The sequence below is a fragment of the Acyrthosiphon pisum genome, chromosome A1 (genome assembly GCF_005508785.2).
Source record: "Acyrthosiphon pisum isolate AL4f chromosome A1, pea_aphid_22Mar2018_4r6ur, whole genome shotgun sequence".
Taxonomy (NCBI): domain Eukaryota; kingdom Metazoa; phylum Arthropoda; class Insecta; order Hemiptera; family Aphididae; genus Acyrthosiphon; species Acyrthosiphon pisum.
This window is the reverse complement of record NC_042494.1, coordinates 143,563,033-143,588,157: the sequence shown is the minus strand read 5'-3', so window position 1 is coordinate 143,588,157 and position 25,125 is coordinate 143,563,033. Positions and strand designations below refer to the sequence as shown.

The 25,125-nt window shown below is 33.7% G+C and overlaps 1 protein-coding gene across 4 annotated transcripts in view; it reads left to right on the top strand.

Annotated features, from left to right (window-relative positions):
• Positions 1 to 25,125, top strand: part of LOC100167267 (homeotic protein antennapedia) — a 217,155-nt gene that overhangs the window by 59,254 nt on the left and 132,776 nt on the right. For all 4 annotated transcript variants that reach the window (XM_029488501.1, XM_029488492.1, XM_029488490.1 and 1 more), the window contains one exon: positions 7,519 to 7,569. The gene's annotated coding sequence lies outside the window, so the exon portion shown is untranslated. The remainder of the gene's footprint in view (positions 1 to 7,518; positions 7,570 to 25,125) is intronic.

Sequence of the window (25,125 nt, the reverse complement as noted above, 5' to 3'; positions counted from 1 at the left end):
CTGCCAGCCACCCAGCAGGGCGGGATAAATTTATGCAAAAGTGCCGAGCTGCGCAAAATATTCTCACTCTTACACACGCATAGACACTGCACAGACACACTCTCACACCACACGCACACGCGTATCCATCCATACATACATACATACATCTATATATATACACTTACGTACATAGATGGATACGATTCTCGCACGCGGGTCACCACGCGACACATATGTTATACACTACACTGCAACATCGCAGGGTCGTCCTGTATTGTTCCTACATCGATAGATATATGTGTACACGGACAGACCGTTACATAGATGTGCTGTGTGTAATTCTGTGTCCCAAACGGTACATTATAATAAAGCGTTCGAATAACATAACATAGTAATATATATATATATATATACATACAAAATAAGAACGATATTATTCGGGATCCGTTATATTATTATATTACATCGGTATGTGTGTGTGTGTGTATTTTATATATTTGTGTCTGCGTAACTGTTGTAATCGCATTTTTTTTCTCTTTCTTTCGGAAAGGAAATTTTTTTCTATATTCCATTTTGCCGCGCGTACCTATCGAATAGCGTGTAGAATAATATACACGCATATCATACACACCAGGTTCCCTTTAAAGGAAAAAAAAACGGTTACGCCGGTTCAGCCCTGGGGCTCAGTGGCGACAGTGGCGGCGCATACGGTTGACAAGTTGTTGACGACTTAATCGTAATTATTATTATATACTATATTATATTGTGTGCGCTAGCCATCGTCGTCGAGGATAGACGTTAGGTTACGACATTTATATGTATTATACGTATATTGTACGGAATGTCCAGACTAAAAGAGCCTTCGACTAACATTATATATATAGACGGGAAACATAATACCTTACACACAGGTATATCAATGCGCTTAACCTAAAAAGAAAAATATCCACACACTTTCTCGTGCAGCCTCTGAACTTACACATTATGACGGATATAAAAATATTAGGCGTTTATATCTACATATATTTATCGCTTTTATTTTATATAACTATTATTTCTGTTGAATCCTGGAATTGAGTAGGTACGAATAAATGATTTCACTAACTTATACAAATAATATATATAATATGTAATATATTTCGAACTAGTTTCGCTCTACGAAATGATATTATGTAAGTACGATTTGTCACTTTTATAATTTATTAATCCATTGTATTCATTAATTCGCATAAAGGTTATTTCATACATATATATAGGTATATTAAAATATAGGAGCCATAAATTATTTCATAAAATATCGATATTCCTAAATATAACTATACACAAATGTTAAAACTTTGTTAATACAATTCGTTAAATCGTAATTCATTAATTTTAGTGTTACTATATACCCATGTTGGTATTTTTTGCGTAAGTTATTGATAACATAAACATAAAAAAATCTTAATATTTTTGTATAGTTGTTATATATTTAGCGGAGAAAAATGTACTATTTTATAGGTCACAAAAATAGTTATCAAGTAGAAAAATAAAATTTTACTCAAGGTCTGTCGGAAAAATGTATTTTTTTATTCCTGCAGGGTGAAACATTGTCCCTGCAAGAGACGTGGCAGCCAGTGATTTATAGTCCGAGCCTTTGGCACGCTCAGCACAAGTGAAGGGGGTGCGTGTTTTCGAAAATTTGCATACATAATAAAACTGCGGCCGATGCTAAGAGACAGCAGAGAATGATTTGTGAGTCTCGTGAAATATTTTTTTCATCCTTCTTTTTTCTTGGACGACGTTTTTTCATCCTTCCCCAAATTTATCTACATATATTATACGTCTATACTTATAATATATATCATACCGTTGCCTTAAACGCCTTTACGCGTGACAATATCTGCGGGCGACTTTTTTTTCTTACGCAGGGACACTATAGGCTTCAATAAAACCGGGCACTTTCCTGGCGACCACTTAGGTATATCCAAAGATATATGTCGGTGACTAAGAAAAAAACTACCCTAATAAATTGTCCGCGCATAAGACATTTTTTATTTATGCAACTTTTTTCTGATCTACAAGAATACCTTCAAATGATAAACGAGGATTTTACGGTTTAACACAAAACAGTATAGGTCTAGAATACAAACAAAAACTTAAAACTGAATTTATAAAAATTTAAATTATATAAAAATCGATAAAAAAAATAAAATTTATTGTGCTTTACATTTAATGTGCTCGCTTTTAAATCTCATAATTTCTTCCGCGTAGTTTATATTAATACGTTTTTTTTTTGGTATCCCTGATTAAATCAAGAAAATTGAATACTTTATCATTCTTCAAAGTACCAATACTATATATTATTCATGCGATTGTCATTCTGCTTAAAACTATAAAAAAATATCCTATACTTTCTTGTTACTTAATCTTGACAATTTCTTCTAAAAGAAGAAACTTTTTGTTTTTAAAATAAGTTAACCATAAATCGTATTTTCAAATTTTGAATCTATTGTTTATTTTAAAAAATATATGATATTCATCTCCGTTAGTTATAGCAACGATTAAATCAAACGTGAATTAAAAGTGAGTTTTTAATGATATTCGAAAAACATGTTGAAAATGTGTGCAGCTCCAATAAAATGTATTTATTATATAAATTATAAATTATGAAAAAATAAAGGACTTGGAAAGAATTTTGACGAGTCAGTATTTTTTAATATTATAAAAATAGGAATTGAAATTAATTAACGAAGTGATCGGATTAGTAAAAATAACCTGTTGAATGCTACCGCGGTTAAAATAATATGGGGGTAAATTATATTGATATATCTTATGCGAAACGTTATTACCTACATAACAATATGTTTATAGGCACGTAATATGTATAAGTAGTACTTATATATACAATGGTTAACTCACGTATCAGTGCGTATATATACGCGCACTATACACATAATATATACGCTGTATACTATATACATTCACATGAACGCCTTAAACACGAATTCCAATAAGCGATGATGGACCACATTAGACCATCGCCATCTGTATTTTTCCTTAGGGTTTTAACATTTTTCTCCTAGGTTTTTTTTTGGCAACCAATGAATCAACAGAGATTTATTGTTTTGGCCGGCCGATGCGCTCACCCTTCTGTTCATAATATAATATGCGCATATACAACACCGCACCACCGACTCTGCGGAGGACGGGAGGTCGATTTCGGCCGATCAGTTTCGGTACCGTCGCTGCCACTGCCAATGAATGTGCGGTGGTGGCGTATATGTATACGCGATGGCGGGCGGGCGGGCGGGCCGCGGATGGTATTTGCATGGAATACGCATTAAGGGCCGGCAGAGATAAATGTACCCCTTCGGCGAACGCTGCGGCGGCGGCGGGCACTCCTCCCCACTCGTCCGTTCGCAGACAAATAGCTCCTGGTGGCGGCGCGCGCGTTCATGAATTAAACAAAGAAAACCGACGACGAGACGACGACGACCGGGCGAGGGGGTAGAAAGGAGAATAAATTGGTTTTTTGGTTCTACAAAAACCGCTCGAAATATATATATATAATTATATAAATATATATCTGTGTGAACTCGAGATGAGGTGAATAATTGCGGGACTCGGTCGACTTTAATGGAATCGGTTTTAATTATTTCGCCACTGTTGGCGTCGGTAGCGTAACTGCATATTTATTATATATATACATATTATATATAATATATAAACGAATATACGACGCTGATAAGAAACCGCGAACGCTCCAATATACATATATATAATAATATATATCCTCGAAAGTTTAAAACGTTTTGCATATCGCTGTAGGTTTGACTTTCCTAAAGAGTTTTATCCATTTTCGTTACTTTCTCAGGTCTCTTCCCTCGTCCGCTCAGACTATAATATATTTAATTTGTACTCTTGGCGAGTCTACACTCTATGTACCTATACACCATTTTATGGCACTACACTGTATAATTATTTTTATTTTAATTCCTGTTCTTGGCGTAATTTCGAATAATTTGAAAATATGTACCATAAATCGGGGTGACTTTGATGGTAAAAATGTTTTTGTTAATGCGATCAAATATTTTGACAATTCCGTATTCGTATACATTGTAGCTACTCGAAGGTTAAAATTAATTCTTCACGGCTCAATGTCATTCGAATATTCAATGTCTATCTCTTTAATATTGCCATGTTTTGATGGAAAAATTAATCAATCACGAAAACTTTGTGAATTAAGTACCATTTACAATAAAATGAACCAAATTATTAAAATTTAACTGTTGATATTTTACTATAGTTTTATTTAAAATAAATTACTTTATTGCGTTTACTTCTTTGGATAAATTATTAGAAACAAATTAATTAATTCAATACTAATATTGTAACACTACAGTCTACAGCATATTATATAAAATGATTTAATAATAATAATATTAATAGTAGGTATCTATGAATTATTAATGACAGCAATATCATCTATGGAAGTCATTTCTATATGAGCTGTCAAGGTAATAGGTTGTAATAATGACATACGCGTATATATCCGTATAATAACTAATGGATTTATGCTTTATTAGTTTATGCTTTTATCGAATTTCAAACAATTTTACATTGTATTATGTTATCATTGTTGAAATTTAAATTTAAGTTAACCGCAACTATACCATAAATACATAGATTTAATTAAAGAAAAACCATACGTATAAAAATTACATTAAAACACGATGCACTGTCTTTAAAATGTTATCGTGCTTGTTTTGTAATTAAATGCGAATTCAGTACGGTAGCCAGTAGATATAACGATTTATTTTATTTATGTTGTTACTTAATAGTCATAGTTCATAATATATGTACCTAAGTAGATTTAAATTGTATTTCATCCAAACATAAGTTCAGTTGCCTATAGTTAACAGATAGTATAGATATTATTACTTCGGCGTCTATAATAATTCGACTGTCTATTGAACTATTTTATTTTTTACAGACTTTTGCGTGGTAATCTGTTTGAGGACTCAGTTAAGTGTAGGTGCGCCGTTATTATAATATATAATTTACCTTATTTACTTAATTAGTTAATTAAAAACGAACATCACAGACTTGAGTCTGGGACACTGTATTCCAATTATAATGGAGATAGACAGATATAATAGATGTAGTGAGAGAATAACGTGTCGCGTGTCTGAATAATAACGAGCTTACAGGAGCAACAAGTATACGCAGGCGGCGCAGCTGATTACTGATAAATATATGCAAAGTTGGAATTGAAAGAAAATGGCCAAATTATCGGTGAACCCATTATGGGTTCAAAGTAGTTATAATATAATATTATAGGTATATCTTATAATAATACTTTTAAATACGCTCTGATTATTTATATTTTTTACACATATAGTTGAACACCACCCGCGTATTTATTTTATTTTTTTTAATCCAAATGTTTCGTGACCTCTACCTTTAGTGCATATACATTATACTATTTTTTTTTTTGGTAACGAAGTACACTTTTCCCGACCGTGACCGAGGAAGTTTCCGGCTATACATTACGGAGATTTATTGCCTAAGTCCATGCGACAGGTTAGAAAATTGTCCTCGGCAAAAGGGAGAGAAAAAAAAAGAGAAATATCGTAGACGTCTCTGCAATTAAAATACATAATTTACTGTTTTTTTTAAAATATATATATACCTCATCATCAAACAGTAGTACATATTCTTATTGTTAAATTTGACTACGCGGGTCATATACATAGGTAAGTACTTTATGCGTGTAACGACGTTTAAAAAAGTATATTTAAAAAAGGTCTTTGAATTAAAAAGCAATCAAAATAAAAAGATTACGTGTCGAGCGTGATGGAATGCGAAGTAAACGTATTAACCATAAATAACGCCATATACTCTTCGCTGACACCATATATTATCATATGACATGTCGCTTGTAAAACTGACTAGTAAATGTCTCCCATTAATATGACACATAAATGTCGACCGTTTTTTTTATTTATTTGGATACCTAAAAGCATTATAATAATATGATGTGCATGAGAAATCGTCAACGAAGTTGTTTTTTTTAATCGTTTATACGGTTGAACTTTTTTTCAAGTGACAAATAGCAAGCACGATATGCCCTTTATAAATTCAAAATGTGATTTATAAAACTTGGGCAAAAATTACATTATAAAAAAAAAGTCCTTATATTTAAACATTTTATTTGAATGAATAAGAATATCATAGGTATATTATTGTACACTGTGAAATAAACGCCTGCAATTGGTGCGATATTTTTTTAAAATGTACAAAATTATTATAATATTATCAGCATTATATAACTTATTAATGTTGCCTAATTTTATTATTTGATATAAAAACTTGATTAACTTGAATTTTTAATTTTTACATTGCCTGTAATCTATCTAATATTATATATGTACATAATTTATTTGTTACCTATTTCGTTATACATTGTAGATTTTTCATAATAAATAAAATATAATATTTGTAAAAAATACAAAATATAATATTTGGTTATTATACCACTGCATCAATACATTACAATCAATATTGAACAAAATCGATTTCGCTGTAGGTAATCGCTAATATAAAATGTTTAACCGTTTGCCGTCACAACAGACTTAAATCCAAGGCCATCGAATCTACCAATTTGAACAATGGTTCTTTCAGTTCACGGGTATGATTTTTTTCTTTCTTTGGCGAATAATAAAAAAAGAAAAATAGTGTTCGATTTGTTTGCAAACATTGTGTACCCGGCAAGGTTCTGTCCTTAAGTGTTGAAAACAAATTTCACGGTTCGTTAGTGGGATACATTTAGTTTCGGATATAGATCATCCCCAGGCGACAGCAGAACGAATTTTCGAAGTTATTTTCGTATATGTTTCCAATGTGGGTGGTTTTTACATTAATTGAATTATTCTAAAAAAAAAAAAAAAAAACAATTACTATATTGAGCACCAGTGTGGGCTTATCCGTCGCACATTTATAGTTTTTTTATATTAAATTTGTTATCTCAACGATACGGATGTGACAGCCTAAATGACCATAACGTCAAATGCAAATTGAAAATCCTCTCCGCAGGACACACTAAATAGTCGCAGTACATAATATATTAAGATACACGATTCTTAGGATTAGCGCGTAGGCTTTAATAACGAAGTGTAAAAAAAAATTAATGAATCCGTCCTAGGCCATTGGGCAAAAACGTCATTACGTGCCGCCTTCGTGTGTCTCTAAAGTACTTCGGCTAGACAGTGGACGTTCTGGCCATTGAAAATATACATATGAAATGCGTTTTCATTAATTAATTTTATAAATATTTTTTTATGCCGTCCGTCAAGACACATTTATTATGATATTTTAGTTTTTAAATTAAAAACCTAATATTAGGAATTAGCATTGTCATATTATAATCACGATATAGGTCATGAGACACTTGTAATAGTGATAATGCTGCATGTGCAAAAAACGATAGCTGTGATTTAAATAAAATAAAATAATAATAATAAAAACTTACCCCCGCGATATATTTTGTTTCAGATCCAAAATCGTCCTTGTCCGCGGAGCACTAAATCGACGTACACGAAAAAGGTGAGTACACTTACATAACGTTACTGTTACTGGCACCCCGTGTGTGCGTGTGTCCCATCATAAGACTATTTCGGGTCCCTTTCCGGGGAAAAAAAAGAAATAAAGGAAGGGACCAGCCTTGTACACATATTCCACATAATCGAGACGGATTTTATGACCTAGTTTTTATGGGCCATGTCACATTTAACCATTGCCTGCACCGGCCACCTGGATGCAATATACACAGCGTGTGCATGCACGGTTGCGCAACAACGTGTACATCGAATTCAAAAGAAACGGTTCGTGTCTGCGTGCGAGTCGCCGTTGTAGTTTTCAACACAACCTCCTTATACCGGTTCGGTTTTCCCTGCCCCATCGTAGCACTCTGCCGCAGCAGTGTGATGTAGGTACTAGCGCAACTATATTATATACACGCGTATTCATTCGCACGCGACCCGATTGATTGATAACGGACAATAATAATAATAATTGTCTGATAGATTACGAGAGGCAGGTGCTATACAATAGGAATAAACAATATATTATAAAGGTGCCCTATAATAATGTAAATTACATAAAAAAAAATATATACAAAAAATGTCGTACACAACGTATACACACAACATTTGTATTGTAATATACACGTCTTATAATGGATCTATAATAGTAATAATTATGTCTATTATACATATTGATATTATTTTTGCAATATTGCGCGACTATATTATATTATTATGTAGCTATAGCTGGTAGGTACACGATTATTGGATATTGTATTTTTCGAACGCTGCAGTGACTTAACTATAGTGGTAGGTAGCCTATGACGAACGGTATGATTTAATAAAAAAAGAATTATTAATGAATGGATAATATCGTAAGCCAGAGGCTCAAGCCGAGGTTTAATCTCTTAATAACAATAATACAACTGACGACATTTTTACGTGATTACTAATTTAAATAGTATATATTTATTATTAAATATCATGAAAGATATTAAGATCTGCAGCTTTATTCGTAATTAATAAAATTGTCCGTTAATAATTATAGTTCCATCGAATAAAAAAAGTTTTCGCTAAATCGTCGAATTTTTTAACACGTATTTATTATTATATCGTGTCGCCGAGACTTAATAATAATGTGATGTTGACTTGATCGTTTCATCGCGTTATCGGCAAAACATTTCCGTACACAATATGTATACATCTAGTCTCTACGCATAATATACATGCAGTATGCACGAACTAAATTCGTATTCCCTTTGCATAATCGACGACATTTTCAAATCAGCTCGTTTTCGTTGGTGAATGATTGCAGCAGTGCTCACCCTAATACCGGTTTTTTTCGATTCCCGAGGGTTCTTCCATCCCCTATCGCAGCTGCAAGTTATTTTTTAATGGCCTCTTGTCCACAGCCACCCCCAAGGACAGCCCATTCGTTTGCCATACACAGTTGCCATGATCATATTTCGCGACTGATCGTCAATAGATCTACCGCCTTTTCCGCTCGCGGAGCGTATCATTTATAGTGCGCAGCAAGCCCGCCAAAAGTTATTTATTTTTAAAATATTTTTATGAATGTGATTTTTAAGTTTATTATTTAGTTTATTTTAGTTTTTATAGTACCTATAAAGTATTATATAGTTTTTATAGTAATAATATAATGTTCGCGTTTCGAGTGATAATTAGTGTTGTACCTATAAATATACTGTCTTTTGGATAATTAATACACATTTACATGACTTTTTTCTTCAATTGAAGGTAATCCATGAAAAATATTTGCAACTATTATTAATTTCTAAGGGTATATTATAATGTTAAATATGTTTTATTTAAATTTTATTTTGAATAAAAATAGCAATCAATGATACGACTTTAAAGCTAACAGCATTTTAATAATTTGTAATATTATGATTTTGATGAAGTTTATAGATTATATTTAATATTTTTTTCGTCATCATAAAAAATTCTGCTCTAAAGTTTTCAGATATTTTTAATTTTTATTATATAAAAATTATTGACTTATATTTAATTAATCAATTCAACCAATAGAATACCTAATTCTTAATAGGTACACATAATATTATATTATAGCTAAGTAATAGTATTAATAGTTTATTAAAAATGATAATATTGTTAATATTTTCTCAAAAACAACCTTCCCAAATTATTCTATCATACTAACCCAAGACAATTCTAGTTGTTAAAATAATTTTGTTTCTATTATTTGAATATGCCTATTTTAAGTTTAAATTTTAAAACAATGAATTTAATCAATATTAAAATAAAGCCATTTTTACAAATTAGAAAACTATGTTAAACCAAAATTGAATATATAATTAACGATTTAAACATAAAAAATAATAAAAATTTGTTTTCGCTTGATTATTAAATGCATTGGGGCACCTATTTACTTTGTAACGTAAATATGATTTATAAATTATAATTATATTATGATAGATATAATCCACACGATCAGTTTTTATTTCTAAACAATAATGTTATAGTGGGGGTTGATCTTTATTCGGTTTAATTTATTTTAGAAGTGTACGGAATTAATCGTCGTCAAAATAGTTAATGCTATATTAGTAGCTTACGCTTTACCGATTAGTCGTAATATAATAACGACTGATGTTTAAATAGCATTTTAAAAGTGAATATAACCTGATTTAATGCCGACCCGCGATGGACGTTATTTACAAACGGTAATTATTTCGAACGCGCTACAATATAACGGCATGTTGAACCACGTTATAATAATATAAAGTTTACAAAAATGGTGCACCGCCTTTGAACCACAGCTGCAGTTGCACTGCACACGTGTATGCCTATATATATTCTGATCAACGGCCGTCAAATATAGACGGCCGTATATATATATATCATAATGCCGTATTTCACCCCGTGTGTCCGGTGAAATGGAAAATGTGCGGCGGTTATCGAGAGAACTTCGGCCGAGGGTAGTAAAAGGGTTACTCGGTGGTAGCACCATATATCGGCGGGCCCGTGGTGCGTATATATTAATCTTTTGGCTCTGCGTGCCATTTGCTGCATAATATAGAGGCCACGACGATATCCTATACGCATACATATATACTTAATATAGGTATGCGCTGTGCGTCGTGCGCGTGTGTATGCGTGTGTATACATGTATGACTGGAGGTTTCCGTGATTAAATGTTGAATAATTTAAATCCTCTTCGAATATAATAATATATGTGTGTGTGTGGCGTGCATAAGCGTATAATCTGCGAGTTTCGGGAAGTCGGCGGACGGCAACGGCGACAGCCGAATAATACGCATGCGCTCGCATGTGTGTGTGTGTGCGTGAAAGGGTTAAGAGCCGAGAGGGAAAAGGCCGACGGGATTTATTAGCCTGTAACACGTGTACGACGAAATCTTCTCTCCGCGTGTATATTTATAGTAGGCATACAACAGTTGTACACTGCTCGCGTGTACGTGTGCATTGGTGGCAGCGGTGGTTAGGATATTATATTATTCGCATCGTACACATATAATATATATATCATGCACATACAATACAAATTATTTCAAACGCGCCGGATGTGTTTGATTTATATTCGTATATATGTGTATATGTCGTATATATATATATATATATATATATGTGTATATTAATATAGGTAGGTATATATATATATATATATATGTATTCGCGCGTGGGGAGAGAACTTCACGAGCACATGCGACAAACGCGCGGCCGACAAGTGCGCGAGTTGCGATGAAGGAATTATAGTCGCATTGGAAAATTCGGAAATCGTAATAATATTCCTTAACCGTGTGGACTGCAAAATGTGTAAATCTCGTGCGACGCGTACTATGAGCATTAAAATATTAACAGCAGTTGTATACTTGTGTCCGATATATTATTTTTTTCAAAGCCAATATCATTATCTTCTCATTCGTTCGAAATTTGAACTCCTTTGAAATTGTACACTATTATAGTGTTTCGTTCGGATACTTTTAATTATTGTTCATTCCTCCTTCTCCTCCTCCCCTGCCCTCAATCCGTTTTACTACACACGCGATGTCGCGATGACTCGTACCAATACAGAACGCACTATATACCTGCAGACTATATACCGCTGTAGTGCATTGTATATAATATAGGCATATAAACTCTCGCGAACGCATATTATAAATAATATATATATATATATATAAACAAAGTACGTAGGTACAAAACACATGTATATACATTCTTCGGGAGACGCCAAGGTCAGACGAAAAAAATATACCAACTCCCCAACGATTCCCACTGGCAGATAACACACCGTATATAATAATATTATAAACTCGTATAATATATATGAAAACTGGTCCTAAAACACGACTGCATATCGGACGGGGTATTTGTGTTGCATGTGTACACGTATTATATATAGCGGGTACAGCGTGCGCGTGTGTGTGCCGCAGCGGAGGATTTGTCCGACGACGGTTCGGCTACGAGTGGGGAGGTGAGGAACGAAAGCCCCCTGCAGCGGGAGGTTGTGAAGGCCTCAGGTAGACGCGATAGGTCAAAAGAAAAAAACCACAAAGAGTATAGAGAAAGCCCTTTCTTTTCAAAGACCCATCGCGAGTGTATTCATCCCGGGGATCCGTATATGATATTATTGTAGCCGGTCGGAATTTCACGGTGTAGGTACGACGCCGCCGTAGAGTGAAAGAATCGCACGCGCCCGCCGCACACAACAACAATGTCATATTATAATATTGCAAGCACCGATATACATGATTGTACCATGATTTACGTCATTGTTTTCCGTATTTTTTTCATTCGTTCTCTGAAAAAATGTTCGATTACCGACACGGGTGGGTTGAGTTCAGTATATACTATATATTGCCATACATAGGTAGGTACTATCCGATTTTTATCGAAACCGCATCGGTGTTGATTAGAGCCTGTGCAGCAGCTTAAAATATTTTACACTGCACAGCAACGCACATAGTACATACATAATATTGTATAGGCTACACCGGTTTTTAAGGACTAACTATTGTAATAGATGACAATTTAAGCGTCTCGATTTACGTATAAATAGCTCAAAACTAACACTCACTGCTGCTGCAGCAAAAATATACAGTAATTAACGTTTCCCTCCCTCACCCCCTAACATTTTTCCGTGTTAAAAATTTATTAAAAGGTTTTATTTGTATATATAATAATATAATATTGTGCTGAGCGTTTTAAAACGTTTCGCACTCAATGATATATTATCGTTATAATTCTAATTATTCGAGTACAAACTTTTATTACAAACCAGTATGCTAATTACGATAACGATCTTACACTAACATGGTATATACTCAGTACCTACTTGCAGCTAATATCACGAACACGTCCAACCGAAACACGTTCGACCGAAATTTAAACCTAAGTACTTTTTTTATGTCGAAGCCACTGTGCACAATGTTACATATTAAACTGTATTTTATATATAGGTGAACAAAAAGTGTATAAAGTATAACAAACATAATAACGATACCTATCAACATGCATTAAACAAGTTCCCGACTAATAAACCATACCGCTACAACGAAAATAATTACTTAAAAACTAATATTCAATACCTATACCATCATAAATTTAAACGAAGCAAAACGTTATGTAGCAAAATGTTTTATAGCATTATATTATTTTATATTATATTGACTTTATTGTTGAATAATTCAATTATAAATTTGAACGTTGACAATAATTATAATGTAATATTATGAATATCGTGAGATTCGACTATGTACAGGTTAGATTAGGTGATTTAATTAAGTTCGATATGTGGACATTTTATTCTATTGGCTGTACGACATCCGTGTGTATTTTATTATTAATGGGCTCTCAAACACGGTCTGATTTTATTCTTATATAAAGCATAATAAGTAGTCACGATGGAGTTTAGGGGGATGTGTGCAGGGTAATGAAAACCCACTAAAATCAGATCGGTCGCGGTCTGCGGTTGTGCATACAATATATACATTATAAACAAAATAATATAGCAGCCACGGTTCGACTCAAACTCGTTTGCTTCTTTGAATATTTTAATTTAAATCACTGCCGCCGCCGCCACAGCGGCTGGCGTGCTTCGGCGTTTACTATGCAATTAGGTTTTTCGTATACGGATAGCATAAATTAAATTAATAATAATATGATTTATACACTGACTACATACGTAGGTACTCGATATGCTTTGTTTTTTGTTTTCGTTAAAATTCCGCTGGCTAATACGATTTTTTTCTCGTAATATCGTCAAAAACATTTGAATCAATTATATTACAGGTACGCGGTCTGAGGCCCGGGGTCACAATAATTCATTATAATCATAGGACACGTCAATCGGTCCGTCCGTTTTACGCGATATTTACAACGTGTGTATATTTGATAATAGATAATATTAAAGTACGAAGACGGCGGACGGACAGACACGGCCCGTCTCCCGTCTCGCCGCCGACACAATTTTATTATTTCAATCTCTCGCGGTCGCCTATGTATATATACCGGACATTGTATACCTGTGCACATATCATTATGCACGCTCGGTTAACTTTCAAACACTTTTACGGTTTAATAATAATACTATAATATATTATAGGCCTGCCGCCCATATTATTACACTCTATTTGACTATCGCGCGCTTTAAATCAACATTTGTCTTCTACATATCGTCCTATATATTATGCCTATATAAGCGTGCCCGCTCTAAACTGTAATAAATAAAATCGTAAACCGCGTGCACATATTATTATTATTGTTATTATTATTACTATTATATTATTATTGTACATGCGCGCTGCATATAGGAGTGGTCGCGCAGCATAATATGACACTATTACACGTTTTATTTATTACGCGCGGAGCGATAAATTCTAAACGTGAAACTGTTTTTCGTGTCGTATTTTTATATAAATTTCGCAAAATTTATCGCACGGTGTCTCGTACAAAAATAACGTGGTTTTATAAATTTCGTTCGACCGATGACCACTGTGCGTCCGCACACACGCACACACGCGAATATATTATCATATGTAGGCACCTACAATAATGCAGCAGTGGTCTTCGCGCGTTTCAATGTTGTGTACACAACGTCTGTAGTGTTATATTTTCGTCGGTTTGACGTATAAATGCGAAAAACGCTGTTTATTTATTGTGTGTACCTACCTACAACTTTACAACCTACTGCAGCAGTAGATATAGTAATATATATTATTAAGACCTCGAAAACGTCAACACGGATATTAGAAAACGGTATGGAGTGGGAGTAAAAGTTATAATTATATACATTCCGAAAAACGTATAATATAATATAATATATAAATTGAATTATATTATAATAATTAATATTATTATGTATATTATATGCGATTACCGCGCGGAGTGTAATGTAATCGATAATATTACAATATCGTATAATATGTTATGTTAATATTATGTAGAATGAGTAATAAGTAATATATTTAACGCACGCTAAATTTGTATTCGACGACGGCGGCGGCGATGACGACGGAGATTTCTATCCTATGCGGTGCGAAATTAGCATTCTGCCTCTGCCGCCGCCGACGACGACGTGTCCAGACCGCAATTGTTGCATGCCACACCGATGGACGTTGGAAGTGTTGTTGGCGGGGTTTAGGTCGGAGGACGGTTACATTATATTATATTTTCGAAACAATGAGAATTATTGCGATTCCATTCCAAACTCTTTGCAGCCCGTAATTTTCCGTCTCTTTTCCTCTCTCCGTCATGTATTACAAATTCTCATGTTAATTGGAGCGGTTTAGCCGCCAATGCCACAGATGAATTTTTCAAAAAAAAAAAATTGTATTCGCTTCAACCCGATGACACCTATTATTTGCCGTTGTACCTACTTTACTCTGTATACTCTATTATACTCTGCCACCTCTACTCTGCCCCCCCCCCCCACCATGTCCTCCACATCCCGCTCATTCTCGTAGACTCATAAAATAATCATCAACACTCGGGCTGCGCATTCTATCTTCGAAATGATATTTTTTATTTTTAGAACTTTTAGGCATATTTTTTTATTAACGTTTTTAGCGTGGTAATAGCGCACCTTAACTCATATTATTATAAAATTATTAATGATGTCTGCATAGTCGCATATATTATATTCCCCGTTTCTTTAAATATTATTAAATATTATAGAATATTGGATGTATGACATAAGCATATTCAGCACTATTTTGTGTAAGTACGTGTTTTCTATTCAAAACGTAACTATATTATAGGTCACTATATAATAATAATATATTATCTTGTAGTGATTCGAAAAATGTATACGACGTGCTCGTGTTCGATAGTGAATAATGATTCCCCAACTCTCCGTTATCTTGAATTTGAATTATGTAACATTTTATGTTATCCAACCGTTTGAGATTGGTCTGTACACGCATATCGTAATAAGGACGCGTCGATGATAAATATTTTCTGAAATTTGAAGTTTATTATATTATTATACCTTCAACACTCGGCAGTCAGATGCAGTACACGCAGTTTACTGATATACGTCTATATCAAAGTATCGAGAACGTCTCTCGCGTCTCGTCCGTATTTGAAGCCGCGCGTCAGCTTATCAAAATAATACTATATCGATGATCGAGGGTAACGTACAACAAAATTTATAAAATAATATTACAACACGTAGTCATAATATATATACCACATCTATATTTATACCACTATAATATATATACTATACCGGATTAAGGTCACGGCGGCGGTATTCGCTTATTATAACTGTACTGCAATAATAATAATAATAATAATATCGTTTGTCAAACCCGGTCGCGCGAGTACGTGTGAACGCGGCCTCGTAATTTTCGGGCAAACGGACAGCTGCTGCTGTTCCTCCGCCGCCGCCGCTGCGCCGGGACCTCGCCGAGTACACACACAGCCATGTTGGCCAGCCATAATGAAATAGGAGGTTCGAGTGTCAGCAGACGTTGACATGCAGACTTAACTCTCCCATGCACATCGCAGCACGGTCGAGCAAACGTATTATATATATATATATAAATGCCATTGCTACACGTATGAACGCATCTTATATTTCGAAATTTTATTCATAATATTATCCGAATAATAATAATATGTAAAACCCGTATTATGCGTTATAGTCGTACCTATACGAATCGTGTCGATTTTTGGACGTCGCGAGTGATTTCGCGGTTTGAGTATACGATTGCACCTATATACTATACATAGGTAAATAGATTACATGATCTCCCTACTAGCCACTTGTGATAAACATTGAGACAAAGACCTTGAGGTAGTTTTAATGAACAAATACAGAAAATATATATATATTATTATGGTGTCATAATATTATAGACGTTTACGGTGACAAAACTGCAGTTCGTAAAAGTCAACATCGCTGTCCGTGCAGGTGGTACTTGTGATATAGGTGTACTTGTGATTATTTCATGTCAAAAAAACGGTTTATTTTTTCTATCATTATTATTATTATAGTAATTAAAACCGAAGACGAAATACCATCGTCCTAATGGCTAATCGTCCGCATATCTACGTGTTGCCGTGAGAGCGCTTGAATTCTGCTTGAACTACTATATACGAAGATGCAATATGTATATTATACGCATATATCTAAAGTTATCTCTTTTTCTGAAAACGAATGAATTAGTTTTTGGTAATATATTATGTGTATACTATAATACCCACCTAGATTGTACGTCCTATAAACACGTTGTAAAAGAGTTCGTTTTCATGTTAGTTTTTTTTTACCGATTGTTATATTTGATTCTTATAATACCCGTGAATCCGTAGACTGCAGCGGTCAGTATTAATAATAGTATACACGCATTCCATGATAACGCTCTCTAAGTGCCCGGCGATGGTCTACATAGAAATATTTTTCTTGTATAGATTATTATACGAAAACATGTGACAAACTTACAGCTCTTTCATCGGCTGTTTCAAATTAAACTGGTCCGTATAACGTGTTTCGGTTCTAGCGCGGAGTATTTATTTACAATAATTTAGGTATGTCTTCAAAATGTTGTGTAGGTATACCAATTATTTTATTGTTTCTCCAGCCATGTGTAACACAGTCTGTGGTGCTAGTATTTAGTTATTACCAAGTATTAATATAACAAATTTATTAAAACTATACCATAAAAAAATTAGTATTTAAAAACTGAAATGTAATAATACTAGTCTATAATAGGTTTCACTTCTATATTATAGGTACTTATGCGCAACGATACCTTGTGTTTCAAACATCTGCTATAGGTACATAACCGGTAGACGGCGCTAACTACAAACTAGTGCAAGCGCCCTGGCAGGATAAAATCCCACCTAGGGCAAGACAAGAATTACTTATAATCTAAATATGGGTATTATATTAACTTACATGCAGCTATAAATTCCCAAGGGGGCAATGCCCCTTAAGCCCCCCTTGTGGAAGCTCTTGATATAGTGTCCTTAAACATTCGATAGCAAAAAATATAATATAATATACAAATTATAGAAAAAATGTTATAATATAGGTACCTATATAATATTATTTGTCTTGTACTCATATGATTGTATTTCTAATCGTGGCGATCAACGGCGGCTTGTCCTACGCCTTTTTTATAATTTATTTTTTAAATAATAGCAAGTGGTTTCTGTTGACACAAGCATCACTAAATGGAATGTGAGTATTTTTTTCAAACAAATATTCTAAGCACTTGTCTATGGAAAACAATACAATAATTTATCTGTCGGTTTATGGGGGTTTAATTTTCTGATTTTCACCAATACCTATACCTATTGGCTATTGGCTATTACTATAACAGGACAACTGGACAACTGGACAGCGTATATTTCTTTTTAATTAAAAAGTAATTTTTATACTTATAATATATTTTATAATAAGTATAATTATTTATACTAACACTAACTTTATACGAATTAATTGGCCTTTGAAACTGAATCTTTAGAGTTTTCAAAATTAGATTTAAAAAACAAATCTTAGAAAAAATAATATATTTTAGGTATACATGGTTTTTAAATATAGAATTTTACTATTAAAAATATACTATCTGTATTTTTTAGCATTGCTTGCCTAATAAAAACTTAAATTTTGATTTATTTTTTTTTTTGATAATTAGATAGTCTGTATACAAATCGATGGTATGAGAGTACATTACAATTATTTATTACTAATATTTATATGGATTTTATTTGGAGACAATATTAAATATTTAATATTTTAAATATTTTATCTTAAATACATATTTTCGATGGTATTATTGTAATATTTAATTTAAGTCTTAAGAAATTATATTTTATAACTGAAATTATACGAATCGCTTTCATTAAGTAATAAACAGTTGATTTTGAGAAATCGCAAATATTAATTTAATAATATACCTAATCGCTATATTTATCATACAAAATCGCCCATGTTCCATAGTATAGCTGTATTGGTAAATACTAACACAAGTAGTACAATATAGAGTGTCGTGTATTATTATATACCATTAATTTTATTATACCAACCTTTTATAATATACACTTCTAAATATTTAATGGTGATACTTATTTGTATAACTATCAATTGTTTTATTGTGAATTTTATTTGAAATAAATTAAACACTTTGAAACATATTGTACAGATAATAATATAAGTACATAATATGTTATATAACCCAAAAACTACATGTTCAAAATTTGATTTAGATACATCAAAATTCTTCAAAAAAGGTGTCAGCTCAATAATTAAAAATGAAAAAAGGGGGGGGGGGTCCTTATTTAAAAAACTAATACAGAAAAAAATTCTACTTGATAATGTTCAATCATTTTACATTAATGTCACACTCGATACGCAAAAGTTAGATGTATTATTATGAACTTAATAATTTATTCTGCCATTCCTATGAAGTCTATAGACCAAGAAATCATCAATAATCTTATATCCGTTGATGGGTTAGGTAGGTCAATACGATTATTATTCGCGTTGTCCACAACACGCAGCGTACACGACGTGATCGTTGCCGAAAGACTTTCGTCGTTGGTGTGCAGGGTGTGTGCGTGGGCGGATTCGCGAAATCTCGAATTTTAGACGGCGCGACCGGCGCGCGCATGTTGGCCATCAGATGGCGCCGCGTCCGCATGCCGTGAACCGAGGCCCCGGTGGAATGTACAGTAGATGCCGTTCGCGTAGGTCTAGTGGACTTTTTTCCCATTCGAGAAATTAAAAAAATAATATAGTACAATCACGCTCGCGATACAGCGACGATGATGATAATAATAATAATGTGACGAGGCGGCGGAGGTAAACGGTAAACGCTCGCGCCCGATGTCCACCATACAATCATTTACTAATAATAATAGTAATAATAATAATAATAATAATAATAATAATAATATTAATAATAATAATAATATAATTATTATTATAATAACCGCTCGCCCGCGCCCCTTCGATGCACTCGGACACGCGCGAGAGTACAACATTTAACGTGTGCCGACAACGACGGTCCGTCGTGTGTGCACTGGCCTCATTTAAATAACGATAAAAACCGAAGAGCCGCCACCGTCGACGATATTTACGACCTGTAGGTACAGCGGACAAGCGGAACAAGATTGCGGCGCGGCGGCGTTTGCCCGGCCGACCGTCCGTTCGATTTACTGCCGCCGCCGCCGATTTACAATGTTCGACGCGATTTTTATTGCTTTTAAAATATGGGTCACAGTTGTAGCTGGTACCAATAACATGATATAATAATAATAATAATAATAATAATAATAATAATAATAATAATAGTGTATTTTATGTCAGGTATGCGTTGTGTCGTTGTCTTCGTCGTTGTTGTTATGTGCCCATATGTCTTGTATTGTTATGTGAAACACATTTTATAGGATGAGGTTTTATTTTTTTCGCCTACAACAAACGTAGGTACTTAAGCTCCTTTCGTGTTCTACACGCACGCCGACTCCGCGTCTGTTAGAATATTATTATCGTTATGAAAATAATAATTAAATATTGGAGGTCATTAGGTTGCTACCGTGTGGGGAGGTGTGGTCGGTTTGGATACAACTCTGGGTTGTCACCCATCCGGAAACTAGTGACACCGACCGGGGTGCGTACACTCAGAACACGTTTCGCGGCCGAATGCAAACACTGCGCCACAATTTAATATTATTCACACGAATACTATTGGCACCCGGAAGTAGTGAAGCCATTTTATTTTAATAAGTGTTTTCTGATTGTACCTTAATCTATACTCTTTCGGACAAAAGACATCCAGTGCGATGATTGATTGCAATCAGAATATTTTATTTTATTTTTATGATATTCTAAAATATCCAGCTTTATAATAATATGTATTATAGTAATCAATTATATATTATACATACACATATTATTATATTTACGAATAAATTATAATATGACGTGTTTAAGATCAAACGTTTAAAATTACGTGGGTTGTCCGGATAGACTATACCTAAATGTCCGTCAAAATATTGAAAAATATCCAATCACTGAATGGCTGGAAATGCAACAACAATAAATAACCATGAAATAAGAAATACAATATTCGGACTTATTTTGGTAAAAGTGAAATCCTACAGAAATTTCCATCATCATCATTCATCATGATTACTATTATTTATCGTAATATAGAATAAATAGATACCATTAATACGTTTTATTATAAAAGTTTTTATGGCAATTAAATAGAGTTTAATTTAATTCAATTCATAAAGCATCGACAACAATATAATATTATTATCATAGGTAAAGTTGTTTAGCTAATTTTATTCTAAGTATTTCGTTCTTTTAATTCTATCGTGGAATGTAGAAAAACTGTGAACAGATAATTGCAGCATAGCTATTATATTGTTATATATTATTAAGACACGTACCTACCTATACTAGTTTTTTTTTCTTAAAGAGTAAACAGGGAAAAAAACCGGACAAAAATTACCGGATTCCGTAAAGACGTTAAGTTAACTTGTTTGAAAACGGCAGTAGTAGATAAAATAACGTGTTTAGTAAAAAAAAAATTATCTGAAACCGACGGCATCATTCTTAGAATATTAAAGATATGACTTGCGCAACCCTCGTTTGAGGGTTGATCCGTTAGGGGGTGTTGGTGGTGAATAAAAACGAAAAATATTAAGGGCAGTTGGAGACTAGGACGACCTCTGTCATCAGGGACGCGTAACAGTTATTGAAGTTGTATAAAGTCTCCGTTAGGTGTCGCGCGAGCAATCCCTTCGTTCAAGTGTTGGCACTATAAACGTCTTGTAACTTTGTATAAGTCAACCGGGTTTGTGCCTGTCATTAATTTTTTTTCTAGCAAACATATTTGAAATATTATTTTGGATAACATATTACTGGATTGTAGAGATTATTAAAGGTTTCATCTAGAATTTCGGTTTATTTAAACTTGTTATAAATCTGATAGCTAATTAGTAGAGTTTAGGTACTATTATATATTTATTTTAAAAATTAATAATCACATCATATTTTTTTTAAGTATTCAAACCACACTTAGGTTATATTAGATAGGGGACATGTATGTCCACAAGGACAAAAACGACAACACTCATGGGGTAAAATTATGGCTGTAATCAATTCGCACCAAAATTATACTTAAAAGTGGCAGTCATTCCCTCCCCACTATACCTTATATAGCTTTATAAAAATTTTCTTAATTTTTATAATTAATTTGTCTGTAACATAACTGTTTCTTATATTACATTATAAAATGTATACAATTGTTTAAGAATGATGACTTCACATATTAATTAATAATTTAAATTTAATTAAATTAAATGATATTGTTTTGTTTTAATATGTGGTTAAAATGTTCTATCCATAACCTCTTAAGAGAACATCTTGCTGTTGACACAATATGTCGAATCCGTCTTACTAACTTAACAAATTACACGTTCAGTATAATTAATTTTATTCAGTTATTTTTAATATTATAGTTATATGACCTGTTATCAAATTTAAAAGAAAGAATATTTTTAGGGCCCCATATGTTTTTGATATTTAATTTTAGAACCAATCATGAGCATTTTTAAACTGTTATATTTTTAATACTCGTTACTTCCGTAAACATTTAAGTTTATCGTGAAAAAGGTCACATGTACCTGTATAAATACAGATAATGTCTTAAGTTTAAATTTTGATAATACTATAATAGGTCAATATTATTCTTTCTAATATATTAAAGTTAACAACACAATAGGTATTGGTTCTGCTAAACGCAAATTTTGTATGTTGCACGCGTAGGTCAGAGAGAGAAAACAAATATTCTGCTCTGACATCCATACATACTCGAGTATCTCATACGAGATTTCTGGATTGGAAATCGATAATCGGTTGTTCGCGTTTACATGACGTATACCAGTGGTATTGACGAGTATCTTAACCTACCTACTATAATATTATATAGTATAATATAATATCATAAATATTTCGAATGGAGTAAACAATAAAAAACTTTTAACATACACTACGCCGTCTTAGTAACGAGCAAAACCTCCTCCGATATTGGAGCTACAATGCTACATATTATACATGCGTATACCTCAAGTCAAAACCGGACAGCACTCACAAAATGTAGGTACACACATACCTATATATATTATTATATAGTCGATAAGAGTGCTGCAGTATATACCTTCCTACGCATACTTTCGTACGTAACCTACATGAAAAAAAAACACTGTGTACAATGCATACCTATACAATCCGTACATAATACAAAATATATAAATCTCCGGAGCGTCGCGTCGCAATAATAATAGCACACACACACACACACACACACACACACACACACACACACACACACACACACACACACACACACACACACACACACACACACACACACACACACACACACACACACACACACACACACACACATATACACATATAATTGGTAGTTGGGTATATGCGCCGTGCGCGGTGAGAATAAGAAGTGAAAAAAATCTGTACGATTCGCGTCCAAAGATTTAAAGCGTTAAAACCGATGTCCCCCTTTCCGCTTCACGTCACGTCACGCCACCGAGAGATAGTCGTCTTTCTGGTCGCGTCGCCGCTGTTGCGAGTCGACGCGCGCGGCACATGGCGCCATTAGCGCCGCGATACTCGCGAGGCAATTACGGGGCGTGCGTGGCAAACGTAATGACCACCACCGCAGCCGCCGGACTCGCGTCGTCTCGTCCGCGCAGAGTGCGCGTGCGTGCGAGCGTTTGTGTTGTTATTATTTTTATTATTATTGTCGTCGTCTATATTATATATTATACATTTATATATAAACGACATATCGTGAACGCGAGACGGACGATGAATTTGTAAGTATATAATATAATATACCGATGCGGACATGACCGTGGTATAAATACATACACGATTTCGTCGACGGGAACGTGCCGCGCCGTCAGTGGCGTCCGACGTTATTAGACTTTCGCAGAAGTTAAACGCGCCGCATATGATATCGGTACATAAATATAGGTATTATAGGTATATAATACGACATAATAAAGTGGTCGTGGTCCGTGATGGAATATAATATATATTATTATAGTGTATTGTAGTCTCCATAAAATTGTATGTACCTATAATCGTACACTTAAGACGTATTTAACGTGTATATAACACCGCACGCGTGCGCGCCAATGGAGTGAAGCACGTTGACGCCGCAGATCTAAATATCCAGGGTAATTTTTTTTCGTACCCGTTTGTATTATAAATATATACCTACGGGAAGAGGACGGCGACGAGTTTCCTCTAATACAGCGATAGATAACCGCGCCGCGGAGAAATGTACGCGATTTGGAAGGTGTGATATTTTAGACACATACAAAGAGATATTGAAATAGCGTACCTATACATAAGTACCATAGGCGTGGTATGTGCGTATTATAAATAATCGAATATTTATATACCTATATACTATATATATATATAAGCTCGGAATTAACAAAACCAGAACCGCGAACCAGTGTGATTTCGACGTGATTTTTTTTAAATTTTACTTCCATTTCGTTTTGTAGCTGCCTCGGGCCGGTTCCGGGAAAAGCCGTTCGGACAATAGCGATCTTTGTTCATTCCGTATAACTTGACAGATATATTACGTGAATCGAATAATATAGGTACATTTTATAATTCTATCGACTTTTTAGTTTTTATCTTTTCTAAAAATAAATGCTTTATAGTTATTTAATTGTTAATAACATTTTTAATTATATGTTTACTGTACTGTTACCCGCATATAGGTATATAATTTAATATAATGATATGAAAATAAAATAATATTATTGTTTTGTGGTTTGCTAGCTGACACCGCACACTTCGTTGCCCTTAAGAGGACGTTATACCCTCATGTGTTGTCTCCGTCTTACCTGTGCGTAACATAGCAAATTATACGCTCAGCAGAACACGTGTAGTTCCGTTGGTTTAAAAATTAGAGGAATTGACCTCTTATAAAATCTAAAGGTAAGATTATTATCTAGACAACCTCATGGGCTTTTTATTATATTTTAATTTTAAAGCAAGCTATGGGTATTTTAAAAT